Raw genomic sequence first — 17,592 nt, 5'->3', positions numbered from 1 at the left:
AAATAGAAGGTCAGGGAAGGCCCCCCAGGGAAGATGGCGCTGGAACCAGGAGCTGAAGGAGCTGAGAGCACAGCTGGGGCACAGAGGTCTGCACCATGGGCGGGCGGAGCAGGGGCCGAGGAGCATGTCTGGGTCATTCACGGAACAGAGCGGAGGCCGGGCAGGCTGGGGCCATGTTAGCCAGGGGAAATCAGGGCAAATGAGAGCTTGGGGATGCAGCCACACTGTGTAGGACCTGGTAGTCATGGTGAGAGCCTTAGATCGTTCTGGGCAATGATGAGAAAGTTTTAATCAGAGAAGTAACAAGCTATTACTCGGCATTTTAAAAGAATGACTGGGTTGGAAAGCCTCCATTCCCCTCCCCCTCCCTCTGAGTCCCAGTCCCAGGAGACTGGCTGTTAAGGAGCAACCGCACAGGCAAATCCAGATTTTGCAGGGCCTAGAGCTTAATCAACTGGGAGGCCTTCTTCAAGAAAAAGAACACATGGTTACAAATACGAGACCTGGGAAGGTCCCTGGAAGTGAAAGACCTCAGGCTCATACTTCCTCCACCTCATACGAAATTTGCCTTTGACCCAGTCACAGGCACTCCTTCGCCCTCCGGCTGCCTGGTGAGGTCAGCCAGTGGGGGCAGCAGCAGAGCAGAGCGCAGGAGGAGAGCAGGGCCAGGGGTCTGTTCACTTGGTAGTGCTATGTCCAGCTCCTCTTGAGTCCCAGTTGCCCCACGACGAGCTGGACCGTCCCTTGTTGGCATCTGTGCAAATGGTGCTTTGACCAGCCTCTCCTCAGTCACTCTCCCGAGTGCTCCTGGACCCAACAGTACACTTTCTCTAGCTGCTTTGTTCAGAGTGGGAAAATCGGGAAGGCTGGAAGGCTGGAGTTAGAACCCAGGCTGGGGAGAGGGCAGTGTCTTGCCCCCAGGCAGTAGCACGAGGGAAAGAGAAGGCTCCGGGATGACACCAAGGCTGTTGATCTGAGTGCCTTCCATTGCACCACATTCTCCGCATACCGCCCGGGCACCATGGAGGGCCAGTGACCTTGCTGACCAGAGCCCCACTCTTTCCTGACCATCCAACTTGACCTTTCTAATCTCAGAAATTGCATGGGTGAAATAGAGATAAAAAATACCTCCCTTGAAGATAATCTAGAAACACCCAACCTACAGTAGGTGCTCAGGGGCTGTCTCTCTTTAAGGTCCACCTGCTCAGTCTCCACTTTCTCTGGAACCTTCTTCTGATCAACCCGGCCACAAAGGACGACTGACTGCTTTCAAACTTTCTGTTGCATCCACAACAAAGATCAATCCACTTCTAACTTGAAGCTGTCAGCCATTTTCTGTGATGTTGGTGTTTGGCCTCTTCAGCTCAGTTTTGGACTCAGGCAGGAGGCTCCAGGCAGGCCAGGAACATTGTCCTCTGCTGCTGTCCCCATGGAGCCTGTGTACAGCGACAGGAGCCACAGCAGCAGCATTTCCTGAGCACAGCCCACACTCCGGGAACCGTCGGAAGCACGTTAAGCACATCACCTCCTTTAATCCCAACAGTGAGACCACAGAGCGGGCCCCATGTCATCTCCGCATTACAAACCAGGAAACTGAGGTGCGCGGTGGTTAAGGAACCCACCAGCTCTCCAGCCCGGGCCGCAGCTCTCCAGCCCGGGACCAAAGGGCAAACGCAGTGTCATCGGACTCCATAGCCAGCCCTCTTCGTCGCTGCACTGCGCTACCTTTCATCCATATAAGCACTCGAAAAATATTTACTTACTGATTGATGATCGGTAGCCTCTGCACATTAAGCTTCCGAGACTTTCTTTGTGTATCAGTTTGTTTTTTCCAAATGCTGACTCTACTGAGCAATGTATCGATCATTCCCTCTAATAATTTGTCATCTGGCGATGGCGACTTACAAACTGCCAATTGCCCAGAAGGAGAATGAGAATTGGGGCTGTTCAAATGTTTTTTTTAAGGAGCAGAAGTTCTTAGATGCCCAATTGTGGCACATGTGTCTTCTGCTGCTGAGCATACAGGGGAAAGGGTCCTCCTGCTTGGTTACCAGAATGACCTGAGGCCCTGGGACCCTAAGCTTGGCTGCTGAGCTCTTCCCTCCCCTCCCCCAGCCCTAGAGCCAGCAGGCTGACAGGCACTGGTGGCACGTCAGGGTAGATGCCTGTCAAGCGGTTCTCGTGTTGTGACACTAGGCAATCACGATTTATTTCACAAACAATCAACAACAAATTTATGCACAGGGGGAAAGATCAGAAAATTTAGGATGACAAACGCACTTGCACGAATTTGTGTGATGGGTTTTTTAACCAGAAGACAGAAAAGGAAATATTTTGAAGGAAGGAATAAACACATAGGCGTACAATCCCTAGATCTAGACTATTCACTTCCTCCCAACTCTGACAGGCAAGAAATGCCTGTACTTCTAACCCCCTGGTGAAACCTCACTTCTTCCAGGAAGCCCCCCAGATTTCTGAACCAGAAAGCCTGACTCGGTCCTCTGAGCCCTCTTTCTATGCATCTTCCCTTCCCTGAAGGCACATGATATTTCCACCTTAACTCAGAGCTCCTGCTAACCTTGTCCTGTTTGTTCTACTGGATTTCAGAGGTGAGGCAAACTGTTCTACTGTGCGAATGGCCTACGCACAGTAGGCATATGCTTGTATAGTATTTTGCACATAGTACTTACTGTTCAATAAATAAAAGATGTGTGTTTGTGTGTATGCAGGTGAACGTGAGTGGCTGAGCATTGATGCCCAGTGTCCCAAGGGCAAAACAGCAGTAAATAGCCCACCTCACCTACCTCAAATGGGGAATGTATTTGTCAGTGCAATTCTAGTAGGAGAAGAAACATGCACACCCCTGGAGGCCATTCTCTGTTCAGTTCTGCACAGTCTGTTCAGAAACCTCACTCGGAAGGTGAGTCCCTCACCTCATGTGTACACCAGCCTCCCCCATCCCCCGCCTCTCTGACACCGACTTACACGATGTCAAATTTTGCATGAAAGTGTTTCACTTGTGCCTAGATGTTTAGCCCAACTATATAAATAGAGTACTATTTTGTTCTAGAAATCGAAATTAGAGAACCAAAAGCAGTCTATTATATTAGCAACCAAAAGTATGAAAGCAAATTGTGGGGAAAAAGCTGCTAAGAGTATGGGCGTGAGTCAAACAGCCTGGTTTCAAATTCCAGCTGTGTTCTTTCTAAGGCGTCTGAGCATCAGTAAGTCACTGGGTTACTTCCTCTATGAAATGGGCATAGTAATATCTGCCTCTGGGGATTGTTAGGGATTTATGAGATGCTGTTCAGAAAGCCCTGAGCACAGTGCCGGCCTCCTACTAAGTGCCCAGTAAAGAAATCAGATGACATTGGTGGGCGGCAGGAGGGTGGCCCCACCCAATGGCTCCTCCATGTCTCATTTTAGGCTATCCACCTTCCCTGTTCCTCAGTTGTTCTAAACAGCCAACTGAGCAAGATGCTTCCTTGTTCCTTCCACTTCTAAATATCTATGAATCAGGCCCGGGGAGTACATGGCACAGGGAACAAGGGTGTTGTTCAGAGGCAGGCAGCCCAGGTGCAAATCCTAGTGCTATCAGTTCTAGCACTGTGGCCTTGAGCAAATCATTTAAGTTTTCTTAGCTGTAGTTGCCTCATCTGGGAAAGAACATAATACTTTTATAGCCTTTGTGAATCCAGGGGCCCATGTGATCCAGTCCTATTTAGCAGCCAAAAATTATGAGAGACTGCTGCTTAAACCTGAGTCTCAGCTTCTCACTTTCCTCCCTGAACAACAGGAGCTTCAGCACATGCTCCAGTTTCTCCACAAGCTACTGGAACCCAGGCTCTGTGCAGTCATCCAGCAACTGGGCCTGGCAGGCCAGCAGTGCAGCCAGCATCTGTGTAGGTGCCGGGAGCTTAGGATCTCTATGTCCCACTCCACCAGCATATGGGGCAACTGGGGATCCAGGCCCCTGGCTACTGGGATGGCAAGGGGTCTGGCAAGCATAGGGGGCACCCAGAGCAAAAAGGAGACTATGCAACACCTGAATGACCACCTGGCCTCTTACCTGGAGAGGGTGAGGAGACTGGAGGCTGATAAATGGAGACTGGAGATGAAAATCTGGGAACACCAGGTCAGAGGCTGGGGCATTATTTCAAGACTATCAAGGACCTGAGGGCTCAGATCTTCACAAGTTCTCTGGATAATGCCTGCATCATTTTGCAGATTGACGATGTCTGTCTTGCTGATGATGATTTCAGAGTCAAGTATGAGACAGAGCTGGCCATGAGCCATTCTGTGAAGAGTGACATCAATGGGCTTCAAAAGATCCCTGATGACACTAATATCATTTGGCTAGAAGTGGAGAGAGAGATCGAGGCACTCAAGGAGAAGCTGCACTTCATGAAGAAGAACCCCGACGAGGAAGTAAATGGTCTATGATGGCCAACTCTGGGTTGACTGAGAAGAGCTAGACAAGAACTGATCCCAGCAGACTGAGGAGAAGTGGTCACTTCGCAGACTGCTGAGATAGGAGCTGCTGAGACGACACTCATAGAGCTGAGACATACAGTCCAGTCCTTGGAGCCTGACCTGGACTCCGTAAGGAATCTGAAGGCCAGTTTAGAGAAGAGCCCGAGGTAGGTGGAGATGCACTACGCCATGCAGATGGAGCAGCTCAGAGGGGTCCTGCTGCACCTAGAGGCAGAGCTGGCCGAGACTCAGGCAGAGGGGCAGCGCCAGGCCCAGGGGTACGAGACCCTGCTGAACATCAAGGTCAAGCTGGAGGCTGAGACTGCCACCTACCTCCACTTGCTGGAAAAAGGGGAGGACTTGCATCCTGGTGACACCCTGGACAGTAGCCACTCCATACACTGCATCCAGAATACCACCTCCCGCAGGACTGTGGGCAGGAGAAGGTGTCTGAGGCCAACACACCCAAGTTCTCAGGTGTTAAAGAAGGGGCAAAAAGCCAATAAAAAGTTCAAAGATCATTGGACATTAAAAATGTTGTTAGAAAGAAATCCATCTGTATGAGAAACTCTCAAGTAATGCACAATAATTGTTTTTCAAACTACCCCCTTTTCACTCCTCAATCCTCTTTCCACCTCCCTAGTAGCTCGAGAGCATCTTGCATAGCACAGCCATGATGTTCTTGCCGGTCTCGGCGACACAGGACTTTTTCCTCCTCTTTCCTACCACCCCTCCCTTCCAGTAAGAGTATATCCTTTTTGGAAGAGATTCGGAGGAAGAAAACTTGGAGAGAAGAGACTATTTTCTCCACCAGGAGCAGATGGGGTGGGGTAGGGGTGGGAGCTGTGAATCTTTCCAAGTAAATAAGCAAATAAGTTTTGTTCTGTCACTCCTAAGTGACTGTGGGAGGGTGAAATTAGATCATTTGTACTGAGCAGTCAGCCCGGTGTCTGACATGTAAGAGGTGCTTGAGATATGAGAGCCATTACTGTTGCTGGTTTTGCTGACCGGTTTTTGCCTGCAGATTTATCCCACTGCTGCCGCCACACAGCCACCCTTCCCACCGTCGCCTCCTCCACCTGACCATCTTCCTCACTCCTGTCGATGAATTCCGTCCGCTCAGGGCATGGTCACATCCCATGCCTGTGCCTGGAATGCTCTGACACTTCCTCCTCTGTGACATTCTGGCTCCTCACCAACACTTCCTATCTCCTAGAAAAGGAAGTACTCATATTGCTGGCCCAGGCACACACACCCTTGGGTGTCTGAACATGCCCTTCTAGTAACTTCCAGTTGGCTCTCCCTTCCCACCATTATTGCCACACGTCATCTGATCTCAGAATGCAGCCTCTGACAGCACAAGGCTGAGCCTGTGTAATGAGCTCCATGGCACATCTGGCCTCAGACAGGGAATACTTGGGAAAGAAGTGCCTGTGTGCTGGGGCCTGAGTGAGGCTCAGAGAGGAATGCCAGAGGAGCTGAGGGGCCTAGAGTCTTAAGAAAGGCAAAACCCACAGGAAGGCATCAAGCTGTGCAGCAGGCACTGCAAGGCACATGACTTACCGAGCACCGAGAGAGCTGGGCTGGAGCTCATTCGAGGCAAAAGACCAAAGTTTAACTCTGTGACTCTATTTTGTCCATTTTCTCACCCCAGCTCAGGACTGGGACCTTCCCAGTTGATGCCTTTTATCTCCTATCAAGCCTTAATCTTAAAAACCTTATTTTGCCATATATGACATAAATGACCAAAACAAAGAGAGCAAGATGTGACATTCTCTACCCTCCATGCCCAGGGACATGACTATTCTACCCAGGACCACCATAGTACAAAATCAGTAATATGCTAATGGTACTACGAGGCATCATCCTGCAGATAAGAGAGGTATTGCAGGATGGAAGGAGGCCTGCTTAGACCCAGAAATCCCCCAGCTAGGGAGTTCGACCACTTCAACTTGTGTAAAGCTGGATCTGGTTCTGTATGAGACATTAACATTGACGGTGAGTGATTAGAACAATCAACCGGAGACACTTAATTCTTCCTAGCAGCAAAAAACCCTCCAAAAGCACTTTTTCAGCTGGATCCATGGTCACTGTTGATGTTCAGATGGGAAATGAGTAGCATGTGTGAAAATAACTGGCAGCTTTCAGGGACTTGGCAATCCACAGTATCCCCAATGAGATGAGGCTGTGAGATCCCCAATGAAGCCACAGGAACAGCAGCCACAGTGAGAGCAGGGATTCCCACTAACTCCGAGCTGCTCAGCACTCATGGAGAAGCACCAGAGTGAGGCAGAAGAGGGAACCTGGCCAAAAAAAGAAGGTCTGCAGTTCCTACTGTAGGCAGATTCATGAAAGGAGTCCAGGGAATTTGTCCAGAAGGAAGGACTGGTGGTCTTCAGCTAGAGACAAAGCTTGGGAGGGAGGATAGAGTTTTGTTAGGAGTTGGCAGGAGAGTAAGGTTCAAATATTTGCAGAGTCCTCCTAGAGACTGATCGACGGAAGTCACAGGGACAAGCATTTTAATGAAGACAGCTTTTCACAGGGAGAACTCTCCGACAGCCAGACCTGACCAAAACACAGGAAGCCTTGCAGGGCATCCATTTGGAGAGCACAGACCAGCAAAAGTGGGGGGCTCTGTGGATTGCATAGTCGGGTGGGTGGATGGATGGGTGGGTGGGTGGACAAGCAGATGTGTGCATGTTATAAGGATAGTTGAACAATTGACAGAAGGTCAAATATATGTAAATTTATGGACGCGAACAGGTATATATAAGGATGTGATGGATGCCTTCAGAGATGCTCTCCAATACTGAGAATCTACAATTACATGATAATTTGGGCAAGAAATACCTAGTCTTTGGGATATCAGACACCAGTAAAATATGGTATATTGATGTAAAGTTACGAGTTTTTAATTTTGTCAAGAACAGCAGTATAACAACCACCATCTAGTGAAACAGAAGAAACAGACCAAAATGGAATGAATACCAGTCCTTCCAAACAAGGATCACTGAGAATCTCTGTGTGTGTGTCACTCATTTTACATCAATATTTTTACATTGTCCTCATTTTTCTTATTTAATATATGCATGTTTGAGAATTAGTAGTTTGTACATACATTAGTCATGTTATTTTCAACTACATTTTCTGAGCCACAGACTCTAATGACCTTAAGAAGGTATGAATTTATACCAGGCATCGAAAATTCCATTGTTTTTGAGACAAGCAGTAGCATAAATGACGCAGGGGAGCATGGGGACAATGGGGACTGGACGGTGAAAACCTGGAGAAGCCGCACTCACCTGGGGAAGGCCATGCATTCTTAGCTCCAGCTGGCTGTCACCATGCAGGAAGGAAAACCCAGTACTGATGGCCAGATTTTCTGATTCACTGAGAAAAACTGGACATACAAATTTTATGATGAATCTCTTAATTTAAAAGTATTTGCAATTAAGTTCTTAAAATCGACTTGTGTTCAAGCCAACATACCTAAGCCAATGAAAGCATGTGCACCTGTGGATCAGGTTTGGCCTGCAGGCCGCAGGTTTGCAACCGCTGCTTTAGATATTGTGTTTGGAGTAGGAAGTGATTGGGGGAAAAGACACCAAAAAGGACAACCAAAGAGCTGTTCTGGTTAATACTTGGGGCGGGCAGGGGCAGTGGCAGGGGGCGGGCGGGGGGGAGCAACACACATAAAAAGTCACTGGGTTCCTCCTCCTGGTGGATAATTTCTTCACAGTCTATTTCCGGAAGAGCTGTAATTCCAGCTCCAAACAACCTATGATTTACATCCCGGCCGGTGTAAAAGATATTGTGCTGAGCCTTCCGACTGTGCTCTGTGTGTTTGTATAAATCTCCCTACTCAAAATATCTCCCACAGTTGACTGACAGCCCGTGTAATTTAGCAGAAGGCTAAAAATTAAAATCTTCGAGCCTGCTGAGGGAGCGAAAGAATACAGTAACACTGCAGCACCCGCCCCCTCACCCAGGCTTGGGCTCGCAGATGCCAGGGCTGTTCATTTTGGAGATGGAACAAAATATTTGTATTTAGATTTATTAAGTCATTATTCCACCATTTGTTCCAATGCTCTTTATTAAAACCAGATCTCATCTCTGTTTTGAAAGTATTACCTGATTTACATAAGCCGGTCCCAGCCCTAATTACGGCTTCCTTTGGTGTCTTTTCATTCCGAGGGAGGTTTGCTCCCCCCTTGTTTTTGTCGCCTGTCTTTGTGGCCCATATGTCTGCCTTGAGATAGCAAGAATCTTCAACCTATAAATAGACGGTTCAGAACAACCCCGCTGCCAGTTATCTGTCCACACATCAACATTACCATAATTGCAACAGTGAATGTGTAATCTCTCTAATCACACGTTCCAGTCGGAAAACTGGATTGGGTTTCATAAATTGTATAATTTGAGGCTTTCCTGAGCTAACCGCTGGGCGGGGTAAGCTGCTTTCGGCTGTCCAGAGCTTGGCCGTGGCCCTCGGCCGGGCCTGGGCTGCATAGCGACACACACCTGAGGCAGGCACTTGGCTGTGGGTAATGGCAGTGCCACCTTCGCTCTGAGATGAGGATGCCTGGGGAATACGGGAGGCACAAATTCCTGAAGCCAGGCACTTTGCACATGCTCTTTTAATTTTCTTTCTATTCACCTTGTCAGGGAAAATGCCATCAACATTCCCATTTTACAGAGGATGACATCGGCGCTCAGAAAGGTTAATTTCCAAGGGTCACACAGCAAGTAGCTGAGACTCAAGTGCAAGTGTGAGATTGCACTTCACTCCCAGTTAAGCAGCTTTCATCTATTACAGGACACAGTTGAAGGTGTCAGTGTATTCCTTTTCTTGTTCCTCCAAAATGCTTTCCTCTTCATCATTTTACTTTAGCTAATCCCCAGAAGTGGCAGAAGAGGTCCTTATAGGCAACAAAATTCTGAGACTCCAAGAGGTTAAGTGCACTGTCCAGGGTCACACAGCTTGTGTAGGCAGACCTGGGATTTGAGCCCAGGGTGACTCCCAAACCTGTGTGTGCTCTCTGGAAGACTCTGTGGCCCAGGGGACAACTGGGGTCCTTGCCTCCTCTTTCAGAGCCTGTTTTCCTGCTGCATCTCAGAAGGATGCCGCAGTTGGACTGGTGCCAGTGAGACAGTCCATGGCAGAAAGAGGAAGGGGAGGAGGACCCTCCTTCTGCCATTTTCCCCAGAACCTCCCTGGGGACAGCTCTGTCCCAAGCCTGGCTGGGGCTCAAGGAAATTGCCTCTGAAGACCCCCAGGGAGCTGCTGGGAAAGGACTCCTTTTGTTTTGCATTACAAGTTCCTCTGCACAATGTTATTGATGCTCAAGGTCTCTGGAGGGGAGAGGAGGCTGATGACACCCTGATAGATGGACTGGTCCCCGCAGACCAACCCGGCTCCGGCTGTGCCCGTAATTGCGTAGCCTTGCAAAGTTTCAGATGTCTATTAGCTGCTTTAAATTGAGTGCTAATCATATGACGGCCTGTTACCAAGATGCTCCCTCAGGTCTCCCTCCCTCCCTCTCTTTCTCTCAGAAGGAACCATGGAATCCCACTCTTTTGATTTTTCCAGATGAGAAAACTGACACTAAGAAAGGAGAAGGGATTTGCCCAAGGTATAAATACATCTTGAGTTCTTGCGGTGTTTTGAGCTGCACGAATGTACACACACACCCATACATATGCACGCACACACACCTCCTCCCACACTCACACCTCTACAGTCATGAACTAGGTCCCCAAGCTCCTTTTCCTTGACAGAGTTTTAGGCAAGAAATTGGGGACCAGTGTTCTTCTCGTCAGCACTGTCCCCATAGCATCCCCATGCCCCAAGAAGTCAGAAAACTGAGTTCTCACATGACACTATCATGGCCCCAGACCCACGAGTAACCCACTGTGAGCCCCACTTTTATCTCTGTATGTCACAGCCTGGCCAGGCCAGTGGAGATGAGGGCAATGCACCCCTTCACTTCTTCCACACAACGGCCCTGAGCACCAAAGACACATCCAGAAGTGACTTGGCTAAGTGGGATGGCCTCTCAGCAGGCCCCTGCCCAAGGCATGGCAGGAAGCAAACTGGGTCAGCGCTACTCCAGTGAGGCCCACAGACCCACAGCAGCATCAGCATCAGCTGGGGACTCGTTTGAAGTGCAAATCTGCAGGCCGCATCACAGTCCATCGTCAGGAGGAGGCACTGTGTTCCAACAGGGCCTTGGGTGTTTCAGTGCTCACCTGAACCTGAGAACTGTAGGTCCAGATCCAGCCCATCCCCGGAGCTGCTTCCCAGCTGGAGAGTCCTTGAGGCTCACCCCACCCTGAAGGTTCAGACCCAACTCAAACATTACAGTCATAGCTCGCCCTCACCTTCCTCAAGCAGAGTTCCTTCCCCCCACCTCAGGTCTTCTGTAACACTTGAAAAAATAGCGCTCCTTACATTCCATCTGTGGGTTCCACAGCGCCCGGTGACGCCTGGCACACAGTAGGCACACAATGCATACGGGCACTCAACTCCAACTGCACTGACCACTAGGCCCCCAAGGACTAGGCTTTGCGGCAAATTCAATGATTATTCTAGACCCACAAGGAGACTTCATTATTTTCCAACCAGCAGGACTCCTGAGGGCTGACCCCAAGGTCACCTCTCCTCCCCTGGCTTCCTCCAGTGCCCACCTACTCCTGCCTGCGGCCAAGAGCACCCTATTGAGACTCTTCAGGCTTGGACCTAACACATTAGTCATCCCTGGTGGCAGCTTAGCTCAGCCCAGGAAGAGCCTGCGGTGTGACCTCCTGTGGCACTCCTGACCCAGCCCAAAAAGCTTGTCCAGGGCTCCCACGCTCTGCCTTGCTGTGCAAGGTGGCCAAGCGGTCTGGGCAGGTCGTCCCTGAAGTACCCTGGAGGCCTGCCTGTAGCAGCCTGGTTTCCTCCAGGCCCCACCCAGGGGGACCCTCTCCAGAAGGCAGGAGAGGTGGGTTCCATCACATATGCCCTTTCTGCTCCCCAGAAAGCTCATATTCGTGGTGCCTCGGGACCATGGTATCTTCTGTGGTCACATGGGATTGAGGCTTACCTGCCTGAGGACAAGTTGCCTCAGATACCCTGGCCAGACACATCGAGAAATCTCAAAAAGCTAAAATCTTATTCCAACCCCTAGCAACTCCCACTCCCCACCCGGGGGGCACTCTCCTCATTGTCTCGGGCTGATGACACATCCTCCCTCCCAGGAAGCATTTCAAACCCAACCCCGTGAACTAGTAGCTGGTATGGCAGGTGCAGGAACACGTTTGGGAAAAGAGGACAACTGTCCAGTGAAATGACCTGGGGAAAAAAAGATAGTAAAAATCAACATCCTGTTATTCACACACTGTGACTTTGAGCAAGTCTCTTTCCACAGCTAGGTCTCACACATTAAAGTGGTTTAGAGGTGTGCGTGTCTGTATGCACACACACACACACACACACACAAGTGGTCGTTCCAAGCACAGATTGGGCTCATGTCACCAGACTCCGCTTTGTATTCTTTCCTTTGACCCCCAGAGTTGCGACCTGATCCGTGAGCCCCTGAGCTCTGCCTCGGGCATGCACTGGCTGCTGGCCCTCTGCTGTGATCCAATTTCCTGCAAAGAGGTTCCTCCCCTGCCGGGCCAGTGCCCAACAAGCCATGTCCCTTTGTCTCAAGGATCACTCATCCCTGTGTGCTCTGCAGGGCCGTCCTCCCTAGAAGGCTTGGAGAGCAACCTGTGGTAGAAACTGCGTCACTGCGTTGCACACCGGGAGGCTTAGATGGCAGATAGTAAGATCTGCTGTTTCTCCGGCAAGTCCAGCCAGAGCGGCGTCTTGTTACCCTATCTCTGAGCTGGACTCGGCACCCCAGGAATGTGAACTAGATGAGTGGTGAGGTTTCCTGTTGACACTTGTCCCAGAGAGATGGTCCTTGGCTTAGCTTCTCAGGCTGCACAACACCTGGAGCAAGCTGGGTCTCGGCAGGAGCGCCGGGTGCCAAAGGGCAGGAGAGGCCTTCCCAGCACCGTGCCCACTCCCTGAGGTGGAGGATTCCTGGAAGGTCAGCAAGCGCTTGGAACATGACCCTGGCCCTCTTGTGGGGGTTGGGGTGGCTGCTCTGAATGGCCCGAAGCCGGGTTGCCACTGATCTAAACCCGACTGTTGTCCCCTCCTCAGGGGAAGGCCTGGAGCAGGGCAGCTCATGAACGCGAAGCCCTATGTGCCCTCCAGTTTGAGAGTTTTCCATATTCCCCTCCACTCCCACCATGTAACTGAGAGCCCACACTTGCCTTTTTCCAGAGTCCAGCACTCTGACCTCTGGTCCAGCGTCCTGTCCACGGGTCTGTGTGCCCTGCCTGAATAACCCTTAAGAGCTGACGGTGCGCTGGTGTGCTTGGGCTCAGGGGTGTGAGGACGGCCGAGTCTAGGAGAGAGCCCAGCTAAGCTCGGGGCACCCTGAGGCTGCTGGCCCTGGCTGGGACTCCTCTCCCATCCTCCAGCCCTCGGTGGTAGCTGTGTTCAGCTGGGTGGGTGACTCAGCAGCTCTTGTTCCCACATATCGGGAGGGTGAGCCACTCTCCCCAGGGTGTCGGTTTGGCTCTGCCAGCCCATCTGGGGGTGTCGTGGCAGCCAGCCTCCCGTCCTTGAGGCCCCAGGCCTCGGACCAGCCTTCCCACAGCTCCGTCACAGGGTTTGGCCGCTTTCTCAGCCCACTGGCCTCTCCCCTGAGATTGGAAGGCCACTTCTAAATTCCTCTGGCCACCTCCACCTCACCCTGGCCAGACTGTGGTGATTTCCTTGGTGTCAGTCCCAGAACCCCTGCGCGGCCCCTCTAAGGAGCTCATCTCCCAGGGCATACAGCGTGCCTGCCAGGCCTGAGGGCCCCGGGCTTGTTTAGAGCAGGTCCTGTGTTGTGCAAAGAGAAGGGGCATGAAACCAGGGAGGGAAGTGGATCTTGGCTGGACTTTCACATGAGATGTGTGGGAAGGCAAGATACAGTTAGGCCATGCAGGTAGGGTTCGAGGGTATCTATCTGCTGAAGTCCACGAGCAACAGCACACCACAGGTTCTGGCTCTCACTCAGGAGTGGCATGTGGGAGTGAGGGAGCACCGTGAGGCCCGAGTGAGGCCCGCAGCTCTCTGGTGCTGAGTCTGAATGTGAGGTGGGCATGACCACGCCTGCTGGCCAGCGCATAGCACACAACACACACAAGCCTTTTTCTTAAGGGCCTGGCTGGCAGACAACCTGCTCCAAGGTACTCCTACATGGGTATGTTTGCCATCCCGGGTGTGAGTCCAGCAGGATTTGTGCAAAATTTCATCGCTCTCATTTCATACCCATCATCCTGGGATCCTGTGGGAAAGGAACGCTGAGGCACTTTGCAGATGTCACCGTGCACTGCAGTCGCTGGCCACTGCTGACAATTAATCCACAGCTTAGGATGACTAAAAAAACTAACTTTGTTGAGTAGTAAGTATGTGCCAGCTCCTGGGGTGGCACTTGGGGACACTGCGGTGCATAGAACCTTGTTTTGCCAAATAAGGCTCATGGGGCAGAAGAGGGAAGGGAGAGCAGTGCCAAAACCTTCCTCCCAGACAGGCAGAAAGTAAGAGACTGTGTGTGAGGTGTGGACACCTCACCTACAGGATTGTTTCAGTGAGGAATCAGTGCTGTTTAGGAGGATCCTAGAGGCTTCACGGGGGATGGATTTGGGGCTCTGAAGGATGAGCAGAAGTTTGCAGGGTAGAATAGGGAGAGAACGCCCCCATACCTGGGCTGACCAGCAGGCTAGGAGCTCTTCTGGAGCATCCAGGTGCAGTGAGGAACCTCTCTGCTACCTGCCTGTGACATCACAGGTGCTGGGAGGTCCCCGTGAGACACTGAGACACATACACGGAGGGTCATGTGCTCACCCTGTGTGTGACCTGGGCCTCTGCCTTGCAGGAATTGGTTGAGCGAGACAAGACTCGCTCCTGCATAGTGAGAGAGCACACTCCCCAGCAGGGCTCTACTGGTGGGAGGAGCCTGTGAGGTCTGATGTTACCTCCATGAATAGAGAGGCATACACAGCTTGTACACCAGTTCTGGGGGCTCAAGGATGTTCCCCTAGCTCATCTCCACTGAGGATCCCCAATATCGTCCAACTCCTGCATTTTGCGGGTAAGGAAGCTGAGGCAGAGATAGAATGTGACTTGTCAGAGGTCCACATGCATCACGGAAGAACCAGACCTAGAGCCCTGGCTTCTGACTCAGGCTTCTCCCGTGGGCACCCTGCGGCTGCCACCTCCTCAACACGTGTCCCTGGCCAGCTGCCACACTTAGGGTCCTGCCTCGTGATGGAGGGAAAGGGTGGGTGTTCTCTATCATGCCCAGTCTGTGACTTCTCTTTTGGAAAATGCCACCTTCTCACTCTAGTCTCCCAAGCATAGTCCTGCTGGTTCTCTGCCGCCTGGTGGCCTACCTCTGTGGCAGGCCCCCAACATCGAGCCCCTCCCAAATCATCCATGGGCATCCTCCTCCCCTCCTGCTCCTGCTCACCTTTCATAGCCAACCGCTGTCTGGCTTTGACCCTCACTCAAATCCAGCCTTTTCTCTTTATAGCCAAGAGCCCAGGCCCTCCTCACCCCACACTGGGACTGTTACCACAGCCAGAAAAATATTTCTAAGGCATACGAACATGTCGCTTTTCCACTGAAAATCTTGCAGAGGTCCCCTGTGGCCTTCTAAATTAAGTTCAAGCTCTTGGTGGGGTCTACAAACACCCACACAGCTGACACCCTCTGCTGGCTGAGTCCCCTCCTGCCTCACTCCCATTCCCATGTTGGCACCAGCTGGGCAAATGTTCCACATGCCCCACAGCCTCTCCAGGGGTGTCCGATCTTTTGGCATCTCTGGACCACACTGGAAGAAGAGTCTTGGGCCACACATTAAATACACAAACACTAATGAAAACTGATGAGCAAAAGAAAGCTTTTAAGTAAATTTATGATTTTCTGTTGGGCCGCATTCACAGCCATCCTGTGCCACATGTGGCCCATGGGCTACGTGTTGGCCGCCCCTGCTGGACCATCTCGTCCCACTAGTCTTTCTATCCAGAGGACTAAAATGAGCTTGGGCCAGCTGAGTACTCGTGGGCCTCCAGGTTTGCTGGAATACTTGCTTCCCAAAGTCAGTTCCCTCTTAACAGAAATTTTTGCAAAGGGCCCTATCTTGTTTTTCCACTTCTGGACTTCTGAAAACCCCTTATGTTCAAGAGAATCATTTGTAAACATCCTTCCACAGTAGTTTCCTTATGCAGATGGACACAACTTTTTATGTATAGTATTTCTAGGGCCTGGAATTAGGAGGCCAATATAGCAGTGTGCATTGGCCCGTTTGCTGAATAAATAACTTAATCAAGAAGTCCAATCTATAAATTCAGCAGGAACAAGGACTGATATTCAGCGTCCCGGACAGTTCGGAGCGGGAGGAATCACAAAGCACAACTGAGATGCGCTGTCCATTGGGCAGATGGGCGCATAGGGCCCGCCCCCCACCCCTGCAGCCTGAACGGGCCACATTCCCAGCTCTCCCAACTGGATTTTCAACTTTCTAGAACAGAGGCTTCCTATGTTATGTCTGCAATTTGTAGGATCTGATAAGAGACTTGCTTCCAAGTTCAAAAGAGACGGAACATTCTAAGTAGTTTCAAAGAAAAGCACTATTTATGGTGGGAGGCAATATATGGTAGGAGAAGAGAGGGCCTATAAGTCAGACCAGCTGGGGGGATCCCAGAGTCATCTTTGTGGACCAGACTGCTTACCTTTCCCATTCTTGGTGTCAACTGCACAGTGGGGGTATAACGGACTCGCCTCACTGGGTTGTAGTAAATGATGTAATGCAAATGAGCATCTAGTATGTGCTCAGTAAGTAATACTTGTGGTGATGGTTGCTAATGAAACCACCTGTGTTTATAGCAGGCTGGCTATATTAACACACGGTAAAAATACTGGTAATCTTATCATCTCAGCTGTGGAAGCGAATGGTATGGGCCAGCAACTGCGAACTGCAGCTCAGGAGGGGAGAACTTGACAGAGCTGAAGCCTACTGGGGGACAAGTGACAGGTACAGTGGACTAGATGGTGGCCCCCCAAAAGACAGGTCCTAAGCCCTGGAGCCTATCAATGTCACCTTATTTGGGGGTGGTGGGGAGTGGGTTACAGATGTGATTACACTGGATTATCAGGGTGGGTCCTATATGCAATGATAGTGTCCTTTTAGGAGGCAGGCAGAAGGAGAGTTAATAATACACAGACAGGAGAAGATGATGTGAAGACAGATCAGAGAGATTCGAAGATGCTGGCCTTGAAGAATGGAGTGATGTAGTCGCAAGTCAAGGAATGTTGGCAGCCACCAAAAGCTGGAAACGGCAAGGATCAAACTCTTTCCTAGAGCATCCTGAGGGAGTGTGGCCATGCTCAGACTTTGATTTTGGTTCCATGAGACTGATTTTGGACTTCTGGCCTCCAGAATTGTGATAGGACAGATTTCTGTTGTTTTAAGCCACTGAGTTTATTTGTTACAGCATCCATAGGAAGCTAATTCATCAATATCATAGATTATAGCCTTTTTTACTCACAAGTTCACGTAGACTCAGAGAGCAGCAGCACCTACCCAAAGCCAAGGCCAGGCCCACGTCTCCGGACCCCTGCACCACTGTGCTCCATATTCCATCTGCCCTCCTGGCCACGTGGGGACCCCTTCGAGGCCTTATCCCTGCCCTGAGAGACCCCTGGTTTGCAACAGTGACTTTATCTTTACTTACCACTGCTCTCAGGTGAGAACAGCTGGTACCAAACATTGTCCCCATGATCACCGCTGCCCCCAGCCTGCATGTCCACCTGTCACCTGTGTCACAGGTTGTGTTCTTTGAGAGCAGGTTGTAAGAGAGAGTGGGGTGCCAGCTGTTTATGAATAATCTACACCAGTGAACGAGGGGGAGGAAGTCGTCTGGCAGAGCTCTCTGTGTCCAGCTGGGGTAGTTCAGACCTGCCACCTCCAACTTGCTCAGTCACCAGGTCAGGGAGGCATGATCTCCAGAGAGCTGGATCTCTGCAGAGGC

At 50.8% G+C, this 17,592-nt stretch overlaps 1 pseudogene; it reads left to right on the top strand.

The window, feature by feature from the left end:
* Positions 1–3,737: 3,737 nt before the first annotated feature.
* LOC123825148 overlaps positions 3,738–17,592 on the top strand; it is a 95,155-nt pseudogene continuing 81,300 nt past the window's right edge.

The sequence above is a fragment of the Phyllostomus hastatus genome, unplaced genomic scaffold (genome assembly GCF_019186645.2).
Source record: "Phyllostomus hastatus isolate PE091 unplaced genomic scaffold, TTU_PhHast_1.1 phas_contig_62, whole genome shotgun sequence".
Lineage (NCBI taxonomy): Eukaryota > Metazoa > Chordata > Mammalia > Chiroptera > Phyllostomidae > Phyllostomus > Phyllostomus hastatus.
This window is presented reverse-complemented; position numbering and strand designations above follow the sequence as displayed.